Source organism: Otolemur garnettii, unplaced genomic scaffold (assembly GCF_000181295.1).
Source record: "Otolemur garnettii isolate 467f Iridium unplaced genomic scaffold, OtoGar3 scaffold00226, whole genome shotgun sequence".
NCBI lineage: Eukaryota > Metazoa > Chordata > Mammalia > Primates > Galagidae > Otolemur > Otolemur garnettii.
In genome coordinates, this window is record NW_003852621.1 from 1708439 (window position 1) to 1722822 (window position 14384).

Genomic DNA, 14384 nt, shown 5'->3' on the forward strand with positions numbered 1-14384 from the left:
CTCTCATTTGCCACAACCCCCTCCCCGGTAGGGAATCTGACAAATGTTTTTAGCTTGATGTGGATGCCATCTAACTTGGGTGGACCCCATCCCCGGGCCTCATACTTGGTGTGGCCTCCGCCTCCATCCTTCAGCTTCCTGCCAGTGGCCTGTTCCTGACTAAGCCTTCTGCAGTCCCATCCTAGCATGGACAGTTCAAAGCCACCTGGTTCTCAGAGGGGACTAACATTGGCTGTCACTTACCCTAATCAAGAGGGCCTTCCCTGACTTTGGGGCCCTGAGTGCCACCCCTCCATGGAGCAAGGAGGCCAGTTTGTCTCCATAAATGTTTTCCTTTCAGCCTCTCCGTAGAAGACCAGGCGTGTTATTAGGCTTTCCATGCAATAGTGTATCTCTGTTAAAAGGGCAAGCTGCATTTGTATAGTTATATTTAGGCCTGCATATATGTTTACACACATGGATACAAGTGCGTGCACAGACTCGCACACCTGCACCACAGAGATACTCTGGGAATTAATGCAATAAACAGTGTAGCAGTTCTTAAAACACATTTATTGAGGAAAAAGTATTATATAAATGTTATCAAAAGGCTTTGTTTCTAGTTTATTACATGTCTTGGGAGTTAGCAGGTAATTATGGCAAGAGAGACATGTTATATTTAAAACCTGAAAATGTTTGTTGATTGCAACTGACATTACCTCACCAATTCCACTGGGACAATTTTCTGGTCCTAAATGGCTGTGGGAGAGCAAGTCAGGGCTGAGCGTTTCCAGCTTGTTCGGACTGCCACCCTCCTCCTGGACTAGATGAGCCAGGGAAAGCTGGAGTCATTATATTACAGATGACTTACACAGTAAATCACATGCAAATCCACACTCAGAAGAAACGAAACTTCCTGTGTGACCCACTCACCCAGTTAGCACTAGAGTCTGCTGTGCCGAATATATGACTTATATTCTGTTGGTCCCATTTACACCCCTAAGTTTTTTCTGCAGATTCTTTCAATTAAAACAGCACCTTCTTTGCTACAAGGCTGGGCCCACACTGCCCACACATGTCCTCCCTTCAAAAGCAGCTGGGGTGGACAGACCCTTTCCCACAAGTCAATCAATAGCAAAGATTGATTTTCTGGAATAAAATATACCAAAGCATCATGTGTGGTGTGTGTGTGTGAGTGTGTGTGCGCTCACGCGTTTATATGTGTGTGTATTGCTGGGTAAAATTTGCTAGTCCTTTATAAAAGATCTGTGTGTCTAGCTTTATGAGGAATATTGTCTTTTTTATTTGGGGGACATAAAAGATTTTGTCAAATATTTCTCAGCACTGTTAGCACCACAGAAAGGAGTTGAGGAGCATCCCGTTCACTCTGTCCTGACAGTGTTCTCATGAGGTTGTGAATCTCTCTATAAATCTGTGGTGGGAGGCGCCAAGGGTGTAATGTGGGTCTGGAGTGTTTTTTTTTTTTAAATTAAATCATAGCTGTGTACATTAATACTATCATGGGGTACAGTGTACTGTTTCTTTTCTTAGTTATTGTGTTAAGACGTTTTGTTTGAAAGATTCACTTGTACCCTTATAGGATGAACCATAGGCGTGATCCCACCAATCACCCTCCCTCCACCCACTCTCCCCTCCCTTGCCTCTCCCCTCTCCCCATATTCCTGGGCTAAAATTGGGTCATAGCTTTCCTATGAAAGCTATAAATTAGTTTCATAGTAGGGCTAAGTACATTGGATACTTTCTCTTCCATTCTTGAGATATTTTGCTAAGAAAAATATTTTCTAGCTCCATCCATGTAAACATGAAGGAGGTAAAGTCTCCATCTTTCTCTATGGCTGCATAGTATTCCATGGGAGTGTTCTTTCTGGGAAGATGTCTTTGTTTGCTTTTAGCATATTTGGTTTCTTTGACAGCCATAGGACTCTGTATTTTCTATTTTTGAATTAGCTTTTCTTTTTTTTTTTAAATCATAGCTGTGTACATTAATGCAATCATGGGGTACAATGTGCTAGTTTTATATACAATTTGAAATATTTTCACCAAACTGGTTAACACAGCCTTCATGGCATTTTCTTATGTTAAGACATTTATACTCTACATCTAGTAAATGTCACAGGTACCCTTATAAAGTGCACTGTAGTTGTGTTCCCACCACTTACCCTCCCTCCACCCATCCTCGCCCCTCCCCTTCCCTCTCTCTTCTTTCCCCTTCTTCTTGGGCTATAGACTGGTTTCATAGTAGGGCTCAGTACATTGGATACTTTTTCTTCCATTCTTGAGATACTCTGCTAAGAAGAATATGTTCCAGCTCCATCCATGTAAACATGAAAGAGATAAAGTTTCCATCTTTTTTAAGGCTGCATAACATTCCATGGTGTACATATACCATAATTGATTAATCCATTCATGGGCCAATGAGCACTTGGGCTTCTTCCATGACTTATCAATTATTAATTGGGCTGTGATAAACATTCTGGTGCAAATATCTTTGTTATAAAGTGATTTTTGGTCTTCTGGATATATACCTAGTAGAGGAATTGAAGGATCGAATGGTAGGTCTATTTTTAGATCCTTAAGTGATCTCCAAACATCTTTCCAAAAGCAATGTATTAGTTTGAATTCTCATCGGCAGTGCAAAAATATTCTCTTTTCTCCGCATCCACACCAACACCTCTGGTTTTGGGATTTTGTGATGAGTCAGTTTTTCTAAGTTGTGTTTCTGGGATTAGTCTGTTTCATCCACATTATAAAATTGATCACCATGGTAGGGGGACACTACTTATCCAGAAGTATTAAAAGGTTCTTTGTATCACGCAGAGTGAATGTGTCTCAGGAGGTGATTCTGTTTCTTCTTTCAAAAAGTCCCCAGTAAGAGGTGACTTATATTAATGTTTTCAAAAAAATTCACTTTTTACTTTTTGATTCTTCTGTTTAACTGATATTTGCTTTATTTTTTCTTTTTGGTTTTTTTTTTACTTACACTAAATTTAACTTACATTTCTTTTTTAACTTCTTAGAAACAAAAATCAGTAATTTTTAATTTCTGTTCTTCATTGTTGTGCAAATATTTTATAATAAAAAAACTGTATATTACTGAGATGAGATGCTGAAATGAAAACGTGCACAAATGCACACACATCTATCCATCGTTTCAGTTCTTCATATAAACTATTCTAATCCCAGATCCAGTGATTTTCAACCCAGGTGCTGTGGCACACCAGGGTGCAGTGAGAGGATCTTAGGTGGGCTATGAAAATTTTAAAGATGATTAATTAGATTATTTTCAAAAGGAGTTCAAGGCACAGTAAGTGTATTTTTTTTAACCCGTTTTTTATCAGCATGATTTAAGTGTGTGGTGGAATTTTAGCTTCAGGTTCTAGTGCGCTGTGTGATAAGAAAGGCTGAAAAACGCTACCTGCACGTTCGCATTTGGGTGAGAGTTGCTGTGGTCTCAGCCTGGGGTTTGTCCTCTGTCAGCATCTTGGCGACATCTCACGTCCTGAGTGAGCAACATGCCACCTGTCCAGGAGTGCCGGCCGCCAGTCCACACGCAAAGACGCAATTGCTCCACAGACTCACTCACCGAACTGACAGCATTCTATGTAAAAAGTAACATTGACCCAGCAGTCGGGGTTGTGGTGGGCACCTGTGGTCCCAGCTACTTGGGAGGCTGAGGCAGGGGAATCGCTTAAACCCAAGAGTTTGAGGTTGCTGTGAGCTGTGACTGCACAGCACTCTACTGAGGGAGACATAGTGAGACTCTGTCTCCAAAAAAAAAAAAAAAAAAGTTTACATTGGGTTTATGGTTTTGCATAAATACCTTTCCCTGAGTGTACCTGCTGGGGAGTTCTACTCAAAACTCTCACATTATACTTGATCTACAAGGTAATTCATTATAAAGATTGTGAAAATTAAATTATTTCAGAAATTAATCTTTGGGCAGAAGGATCTCAATAGATGGCGAGTGAACTGGCAATCCAACCTTCTGCTGCTTTAGCAGTATCAGTGCCCTTTCAATATAGATTATTTGAAAAAATCCAGAGGCCCACGCATTCCCTTTGCGGGAACATGAAGAATCTCTGAGCAGGGGGAAGATTTCTCAATATAGAAAAGAGTGAGGAGGAGCGGGGCTTTTCTGCTGCCAAGTTGGCCCGGGCTGCGGAGGTTTCCCCGCTGGGTGCAGTGGTTCCCTGTAAGCGACTGTTCATTTCCACTCCATGATTGTAATAATATGTGACCCTACAGACCACTTCATAATGCCATGAAAATTGCGGTTCCAGGGAGTTCAGAATTCCTCCAACATACAGCGCTATTAAGAAACCATCCATTCCACAAATTGAACGCCCAGACTCCGACAGGCGGGTGAGTGCACCCAGGTAACTGACACGCACCCAGAGCCCCGCCGTTGTGTTCCGGCTCATCATCCGTGAAGCGTTACACTGCCCAGCAGCAATGAATTTTTAAAATCTCTTCATTAAAAGGAAGGTAGGTACAGGTTTTCAATAATCCCCATTAGGGTCTTCCACCGCCAGCCCTGACACATCTGTGTGTCCCACATTTCACAGGATGAAGGTGAGGAGGTGAGTTCACAGTGGGGAGGGTCCTCCCGACAAATCGTCCACCCAAGGCAAACTGAGTTGTAGTGGGGACATCAATCTAGTATTTGTGGAAGTGAAGATTTTTAGCACAAAATTTAGCTTTCATGAAGACCACCAGACCCAAAGGTATTCCTTCATGGTAAGTATCCATTTTGTCATTCATTCAACAAGGGGCGCTGAGCACCCGTGGGCGGGTGCCGTGGGAGCTGCAGCAGCGACCTCGCCAGCCCGCACGCTCTGCCCTAAGCGCCTCCCCCACCAGGCTTTCATTTTCCCTCCGCGGTCAAAGCATCTGGAGGGAGTTTCTGAGTCCCCTGCCCTGGGCTGTCTTATCTTTCCATGTCAGCTCCGTACAGTCCACAACAGAGTTAGCCGCATGCCCTGCCCGGGAGCCCTCAACAAATACAAACGTGTTGCCCATCTGGAGACCACCAGTGTGTGCTGTCCTCACGTGGCGGCTCCCTCTGTGCCACCTGCCTGGTCTAGTAAGTGCCCGGATGAGGAACCTGGATCCCCCGATGAGGAACCTGGATGCCCTGCAGGTGTCTGTGGCCTTCCTCTACTGGAGCTCACCTTCTTGCCGGTGAAGCCTGAAGAAGCCTTGGGAAGAGAAGCACTGAAGCCCCCTTGCAGGTGCAGAAGGGGGAGATGTGATCATGGTGCCAAGTGGAGACGTGGGGGACGCAGCTGCCCCCCCACCCCCGCCCCATCCCCGGAGCAGGTCTTGCGCAGCCCAGGGCCCTGCTGGGGCTGCACCTGGGCCTGCCAGCCCTTCTGTGCCACCAGCCACCAGCCACGTGCCTCACAGCTGCCCTTCCCACCCTCCCTCAGCTGGGACGGCCGTGCCCCAGGCAGACTGGGCTCAGCACCACACCTGCTTCAGGCCTCACTTGGAGGCCTTCTCAGGGAGGTCTTCGGGCCACCTCACCGGGAATTCACGGTGTCTTCCGGGCTCGGTTTCCCTCCTCAGCGCTTGTCACCAGGTCACACGCTGCCTATTTGACTTACTTGCACGTTCACTAGGAAGTGGAACCCACAGGGCAGATAAACCACCACCCTTGGCTCCTGCCCTGTCCCCACTAGGCGTGTGGCAGGGGCTCAGGGAGCACCCACAGCCCAGTGGGCTCTTCCCAAGGTCCTCAGTGCTGCTGCCCAGGCAGGGACATGAAATAGCAGGACTCTTACAAACAGTTGTAATGACCTTTGCACACATCTGACTTAACTCAGAAAACAGTCTCAATTATTCCCTAATAGGAAGAAACTCCTAAGGCTGAGGTGTCTCCCAGCCAATGCAAAAACGAGAACGTGAAAAGTGAGAAGGTGGGTGGGCAGTTGTAGCCTCCCTTTCTCTGGACAGATGAATCCCTAAAATTTGGAGAAGAAGCAAATTGCTCGCACAGCAGCGAGCAGAGGTGGCTTTGCTGGAGGGGTTTTGGCAGAGTGAGTTCCCCTCCCACGGGAACTCCAGCGTCTTCCCGATCCCGGAGTGCCTGGGAATAGCAGGGTCATAATTTTGTTTTTAATGGTTTTTAATGGCCTTGCCTTTGATATTCATTTGGTCTCGGTCCCCGTGTAAATTCAGTTTCAACTCTGTATAAATGATTACACCCCGGTAAGCCATTCTGCATGAAGTCCCAGCCTCTTTGTGTGCAGTGAGAGGGCCTGTGCCTCTGAGGCTCAGCTTGGACACACTTCCCATCCACTGACACCTGCCTTGTGTCAAAGGAGGCACCGGGGTCCACAATGAGCTGCCGACTTCTGCTCTAAGGAGCTGCGAAAATCTAACTTCTTCCATGGGATATTAAATACATAATCGCCACTAATGGGAAATTTCTTGGGCTATTTGTCCGTTTTAAAGGCAAATTAAAGTTATATGACAATAATAAAATGATAAATTTTAAAAAGATCCATTAATCATGGAATACATGTTAGAACAAGATTCATCCATATCATATTAAGATTTTCCAAATTATTGTTATATTTTCCTAACTTTAGAATATCTGGGACACACAGTTACTGCTTATTAACTGTTATCACATGGGAAATGCTGAATTTTTCAACTCTGGGTTCTGTGACACGTACCACTAAATAATAGATGTCATATGTGACTCGTGTCTTTAGACGGTGTAATTTTAAGTGATGTGTTTCAGAGGGATCCGGGGAATGGTTAAATCACATCTTTTTAACCTGCGTGTATTGACACCTCATCACAGCTTCCTAGTATTATCAGTTCATTCCTTTGTGGACTCAAATGTTGTCAAACTCCCCTGTACACTGGATCAGGGCCTGCCACATTTTCTCTGTAAAGGACCAGCAGCAAATATTTCTAGTTTGCAGCCCTGGCAGTCTCTGCCACACCTGCAGGAGCCAGGACAGCATCTGAGGAGACGCTTCACTCACACAGCAGGTGGTGATGGGCAAAGTCTGCTGAGCCCCTGGAGACCTTGCCGGCCCCCGGAGAGCCGGTGGTGCTGTGGGTAGAGGCTCCAGGGAGTGGGCTCCACAAGCATCACGGCTGCTGGAAGCTCCCCACTGGGAACAGGGGTAGGGGCAGAAGAGCGGAGCTCCACACTGAGTTTGAATTATAAGTAATTTAATTAAAGTATAGTGGCATTTTATCATTGTTCCTAATGTAATTGTGCACCCGTGGAAATAAACCCAGGAATTCACTGACAACAAGCAGACTGGGAACGATAAGCACGTGGACTTAGCACCTCCTAGACATGACTTTTCCCCACTTACGTGATGAATACTGATGAAGGCTCAAGTGGGTGTCAGGCACACATCTGGCATCAGGCAGGGGGCAGTGAGCCAGGTGAGAAGACGCACACCTCTGCGGGCTGCCTCCGGTGGGAATGGCATGGGGGAGGGGTGAGCTGCAGGAGATGGTGCACACCTGTGGTGAGGGGGTGGGGGGTGGTTGCAGAACCAATCTCTGAGATGGGACCTCAAGCAACAAGAACCACACCCCCAAACCAGGTCATTGCTGGCTTGGTTAATAAGGAGCCAGAGGCCAAGATGGCCAGGCCACGGAGAAGAGAAGAGGGTGTGATATGTGAGACCAGGGAGGCCAGCTGTAGTGAAGCATTGGTGAGTGTGGGAGGCTTTGGGACGGCAGAGCCACCTCACCAAACCCACCTGCTACATGCTGGCTCTCTGTGAGGCCACTCCAGAGGCCATGGGAATGTCGGACACTCACTGTGGTCCAGGTGGCCGGAGATGGATGCCTGACCCACTGTGTGGATGGTGCCTCATCTTTCTGTCTTAAGTACCTGGCTCTCTGTGCACAGCTCAGGGCCACTGAGGTGTGGGACTGACCTACTGCCAGAAGCACAGACCCCCCACCTTCCACAGGTGGTGTGTCCCTGTGCCCTGAGCAGTGAGTGGTAGTGAACACTGATCACCTGTATGGTCTCTGGGGGGCTGGAGCCCGGACTGGCCTTGAACACTGATCACCTGAGCAGTCTCTGAAGGGCTAGAGCCCAAACTGACCTTGAACATTGATCACCTGCACGATGTCTGGGGGCTAAAGCCTGGATTGGCCTTGAACACTGATCGCCTGTACAGTGTCTGGGAACCAGAACCCAGACTGGCCTGACTACATGGTTGTGGCTCAGAGTTTCTCACAGATTTGGTCCAAGCTGTCCATGGGGGCTGTTGTCACCTTGAAGCTGGACCCACATGGCAGGATCTTCTCCCAGATGAGTCTGTCCTGGCTGCTGCCATGAGGCTCCCACTCCTCACCAGGGGCTGTGCTGTGGGCTGCTTAGCCACCCTCTGCCAGCCTCCTGGAGTGAAGGCCCACAGAAGCCAGGAGTCAGGATGCCCTTTGCAGCTGAGCTGGCAGGGATAATCATCACACAGACCAGCTCTTGTGCCCTGGGGAGGGCTGTGCCCCAGAGGCTGGTCACTGAGGGGATATCCTGGAAGCAGCCGGCTTCCCCATTCTGCTTGGTTAGCTCTGAGTCAGGGTCCAGACTACATCCTTTAAACGCTGCTGATTTGTTTTGATTCTGAGTCCCTGACTTTGAGAAATGCCTGTGCAGGTAAAGGAGCCTGTCAGGGGGGTCTGAGCTGGAGAAAGCCCCACAGGAGCCTTCTACCCTGAAAGAAGCTCACCCTCCCCCACCCTGCCCGCAAACCCTCGGGCCCTGCAGGATGTGTGCTGTGATGTCAGTCAGGCCAGGGTAAAATGAAATGGGAACAATGTCCCCTGGCTGCGCCTGCTCGGGCTCTGGGCACCCCTGGCAGACCTGTGCCAGTTTGGTCACGTAAGACACACAGGTTCTTGCTGGTGGCCCAGGACTGTGGAAAACTGCAGGTGGGTGAGCTGAACTACCTAATTTCCCTAACCTCACATGCAATTACACTGAAAGCAGATATTAGACGCAATTAGGCTACACCTGGGAAACCTATTAAATGGGCCCTGTTAACAAACAGGTTTACGTTCCTGTAACCAGCTCTGCAGGCTAATGGAGGCCCCGCTCTTCCCTGGAAGGGAGATGAGTGTGCGTCTTCCACATGGCAGCACCTTTCAGGAGTGTCAGGACCTATTAACAATTACCGCAACAGGCTCGGCGCCTGTGGCTCAAGCAGCTAAGGCGCCAGCCACATACACCCAAGGTGGCGGGTTCGAATCCCCAGCCTGGGCCCGCCAAACAACAATGATGGCTGCAACCAAAAAATGGCCAGGCGCCTGTAGTCCCAGCTACCTGGGAGGCTGAGGCAGGAGACTCGCTTGAGCCCAGGAGTTGGAGGTTGCTGTGAGCGTGATGCCACAGCACTCTACCCAGGGGGATAGCTTGAGGCTCCGTCTCAAAAAATAAAAATAAAAATAAACAATTACCGTAACGGTGTGTGCAAACCAGGCCCATGCTGGGCAAACTAGGAGAAGGTGGTCTGTGTGGAGGCTTGGAGAACTGTGTGCCCGGTGGTTGGATCAAACAGCAGTCTGGATTTGCCATCATCCATCTGACACAATCCAATGTTTTATCAATTAAAATGTATCTCCAACTTGCAAGATGCAATGACACACTGTCTACACAGCAGCCTGACCCTGAGGGCACTCTGTATATACTACAGCCTGGTCTTGAAGGCACAATGTCTACACCACAGCCTGGTCCCTGAGGGCACTGTCTACACTGCAGCCTGGTCCACAAGGGCACATTATCTACACCACAGCCTGGTCCCTGAGGACACGCTGTCTACACAGCAGACTGGCCCTGAGGGCACTCTGTATATACTACAGCCTGGTCTTGAGGGCACACTGTCTACACCACAGCCTGGTCCCTAAGGACACGCTGTCTACACTGCAGCCTGGTCCTTGACAGCACACTGTCCACACCACAGCTCGTGAAGGTGCAGCAGCCCCCACAGCACTGAGGCTTATATCACCTGGATTCTTCAGGTCCTTTGGGTCCTTCCACAATGTGCATATCTTGGGCATTTTTTGTGAATGAATAAAGACTGAATGAATAAAGACTCCTCCCTGATTTCATCCATTTGTGATACAGTGACAACATACACGAGCTTGAGTGATGCTTAAGAACAGAAGTATGGCTGCAGTGTAGACAGGGTGCCAGGGGACCAGGCTGCAGTTTAGACAGGGTGCCAGGGGACCAGGCTGCAGTGTAGACAGGGTGCCAGGGGACCAGGCTGCAGTGTAGACAGGGTGCCAGGGGACCAGGCTGCAGTGTAGACAGCGTGCCAGGGGACCAGGCTGCAGTGTAGACAGGGTGCCAGGGGACCAGGCTGCAGTGTAGACAGGGTGCCAGGGGACCAGGCTGCAGTGTAGACAGGGTGCCAAGGGACCAGGCTGCAGTGTAGACAGGGTACTAGGGGACCAGGCTGCAGTGTAGACAGGGTGCCAGAGGACCAGGCTGCAGTGTAGACAGTGTGCCAAGGGACCAGGCTGCAGTGTAGACAGAGTGCCAAGGGACCAGGCTGCAGTGTAGACAGGGTGCCAAGGGACCAGGCTGCAGTGTAGACAGGGTGCCAAGGGACCAAGCTGCAGTGTAGACAGGGTGCCAGGGGGACCAGGCTGCAGTGTAGACAGGGTGCTGGGGGACCAGGCTGCAGTGTAGACAGGGTACGAGGGGACCAGGCTGCAGTGTAGACAGTGAGCCAGAGGACCAGGCTGCGGGGTAGACAGGGTGCCGAGGGACCAGGCTGCGGGGTAGACAGGGTGCCAGAGGACCAGGCTGTGGTGTAGACAGCGTGCCGAGGGACCAGGCTGCGGGGTAGACAGGGTGCCAGAGGACCAGGCTGCAGTGTAGACAGGGTGCCGGGGGACCAGGCTGAAGTGTAGACAGGGTACGAGGGGACCAGGCTGCAGTGTAGACAGGGTACAAGGGGACCAGGCTGCAGTGTAGACAGGGTATGAGAGGACCAGGCTGTGGTGCAGACAGGGTGCCGGGGGACCAGGCTGCGGTGTAGACAGGGTGCCTGCTGGAGGCTGGGCAGTCTCAGACCCCAGTAATGGCCTCTAAGGAGGCTGTTTCTGCTGTTCCTTGGATGGTAGTGGTGAACAGAACTAGAGGGCAGGGGAGCTGACGTACTCTGTCACAGCCGTTAGGATCCTGCCCCTCGATCACCCCTCCTCCTAGCACTATTATTATAGCAATAAAATTCCAACATGAGCTGGGCAGGGTAGACGTTCAAACCACTCACACTTGAAGAGAACTGATTCTTTGCATGGAATGTAGCATGTTTGAGGTGGGGAGTAGGGGCTGTTCTTCCGTATCACCCACCCTCTTTCTTTAGGGGGGCAAACCACACACCTGGGCTGCTCCACAGGAGCTCATATCCCCCCACCTACCTCACCAAAATCTGGGCAGACAGTGGTTGTCGCAGGTTGAGTTTTGTTCCCCCAAACATGTTGATGTCATCACCCGTCACCTGCAAACGTGACCTTTTTCAAAAACAGAGTGCAGAGAACAGAGTTCAGGTGAGGTCGGTAGGGCAGGCCCCAATCCAGTGACTGGTCTCCTTACAGAAAGGGCACACTTAGACACAGAGAGAGACACACACAAGGAGAAGGCCAGCGTCTACCAGCCAAGAAGGGGGCATCTGCCAGCTGCTGGCTTCAGGCTTCCCACCTCCATGCTGGAGGCAGTAACTTCCTCTAGTTGGAAGTCACTTGCTCTGTGGTGTTTTGCTGCTGCCGCCTCAGGGAACCCACAGGGCAGAGAAGGGCCAGGCAGGCTGTGGGAGAGGACTGGGCAGGGCGATGGGGGGACCCAGCTTCAGTTCCATCCTGCACACGGGCTCTCAGGCTGTGGTCGTTGGGCCTGGGAGCCTGGGCCACACCCATTTCTACAGAAAAGCGCTGTTGTCCTCTCCTGCACCCCTGCCCCGTCCTGCACCCTGCTTGTGGGCCCCGGGCCTGAGGGCTTGGCCTCAACCACATCTATCTGCAATTCTCACAGAGCAGACAGGGATAGCCTTCACCTTGGCCTTTTCTGGAGTTAACATTGTCTAGCCCAAAGCATCCTGGAGGCATGAACATGTTCCAGAACCAGAGAGAGATAGTGGCTGGACAACAGCATCAAGTCACATCATCTAAGAGTCACTGCACTGTTTATTTTAAAACAGTTTTATTTTATGACTCAATTATTTTATACCACATAAAATACCACGGGCATTGGGACCACCTGTCCCTCTCATTTGGCCCAGCACAGCTGAAATTGAGCAGGATTGTGAACTGCAGACAGTATGAGACAGGAGGCATCATCATCTCAAAAAAATCATCTCCCAGCATTCTTCTGAAGCCTGAACCAAGACTGGAACGGGGAGGTTCTGCAGCAATTAGGATTGACATGGGCAAAGGGTGCCTGAAACAGAGCTTCCAGCTGGAAGTTTCTGCCAAGGTGGCAAAGACATCAATACGACCGCCCATAGTTTCTTCCACCTACTAAGCTGATAGGGAGAAAACGCTCCCATTTTCTTTTTGTGGGGGCTTGTTTTCAGAAAAGGTCATTTAAAGAGAATTAGACTTCTACGCAACTGTTACAAGCATTCAGATTTTAGAAATAAAAATTCTGCCCTTGGAAAGCCAAACTGACTTAAACGTGTCACCTCTTTCTGGCAACTCTGACACAGAAAGAAATGTCAGGAGCAGCCACTGTGCTGTGGGGCAGGCGGGGGGAGCCCGACAAGTCAGCTTGGAAGTGGTTTCCAGCAGCCGAGCTTGCTGGCCTTGAGCACCTGCGTGCACCGAAAATAAGTGAAAGATGATGTAACCTGTAGTCTAAACAAGCAGATTTGTAAACCTAAGAATCAAATTTATAATTGCCGAGGAAGGGGTAAGAAATACTTAACTCAGTAACAGATTTCTTTTGTCTATTCTGGCCAGTTTCACTGTCACCCAGAGTGAATTATCACGGCATCTCTTTCTCTGTAAATGGAGATGCTTACTCCTAACTTCAGACTTGTTTTGAGATTAAATCAACCTACAATACAAAGCACTTGGAACGGTGTCTGGCTTGTAGAGCAGGTTCAAAGTACACCTGTCAGTATTATTCTAAAAAGGTATCAGCACCTCCAAGCCTGCAAATCAGAATTCATAATACAATGAAGGGGCTAGTAACGCAGGGTTGGCATTGTAAAGCATTCAAAATTAAATTACAAAATTTTATGAAACATTGACTTCATTGAATTCCTAAGCTAGAAATGATCTGAGAGATTACCCAGTGATTCTGACCTAATCTCATCCTGCCAGTGAGCATCCAAGGAGTGGGGAGAGTCCTTGCCTCCCAGGGTCCCCTGCAAGCTGGCAGCAGAGACTGACCCCTAATTGGCCAGTCTCCCACCCCCACTGCCATCACCAGGTCTTCACTGTGTTTCTGCCCTTAGTAGACTCTGAGCTTCTCCACATCTTTCCTGTGCACTCTGCCCTCCCCAGACTGAAATTTCCTGCCTTATTTCCTGCTGACTGTCTCTGCACAAGTGTTAACTCTCTAACAAGGGAGATTGGTCCCTAGGGAAGGGACCACGGTGCTGCTTCTTTGGTGTGGCCTTAACCTGTTGGCCTGGGTCTTTAGAGAAGGAGAACTAAGTGAGTTGATGAGACATGAATGTCTGCCCCATGTCTACCTTTGAGCGAGACACAGAGGCTCTGCTTGGCAAGTCCTCATATTTCGACAGAACTGTCTATGTGGGTGTCAATCCACTCTACAGAACAAGGAGGGGGAGTCCACAGAAGAAGATGAGCTACTGGTCAGCTTCTCCAGGCATCAGGGAGAACATCAGTGCAGCTCTCTCTCCCAGCAAGTGGAAAAACTGACACCTCTCCTAAGTGGAGAGTCCTGTGGACTCTCAAGGTGCAGGACGCTGAGACTGAGGAAGCTTGCTGAGGAAGACCAGTAACAATGCGGGGCCCCTGAGGAACTGCCCAGCCCTGGTTTTACTCCAGCCAAGAGGCCTGCTCCCGTCTCATTGCTCAGCTCTGCAGGGCTCTGTCCCTCTGCCTGCTTCCCTCACATCCCAGAGGCTCACTCACCCCCTGCTGCCCTGGAGAGTTGGCATTTTAAAGCATTCAAAATTAAATTACAAAATTTTATGAAACATTATGCAAGACCCACCTGCAAGGATGTCTAGGCCCCCTTCCATGTGCCTGCCTCCCACCTATAGAACTCTGCCCTTCCTGCTGTGATGGGACCTTTGTGGGAGGGGGCCATGTTTTTACTTTGGACCAGTAATTACACTAGAGCATTTCTGGTCTTAAAAAAAGTCATTCCTCAACCCAGTAAAGGCCTCCATCTCCCTCCCTCCCTCCCTTCCCAGTCA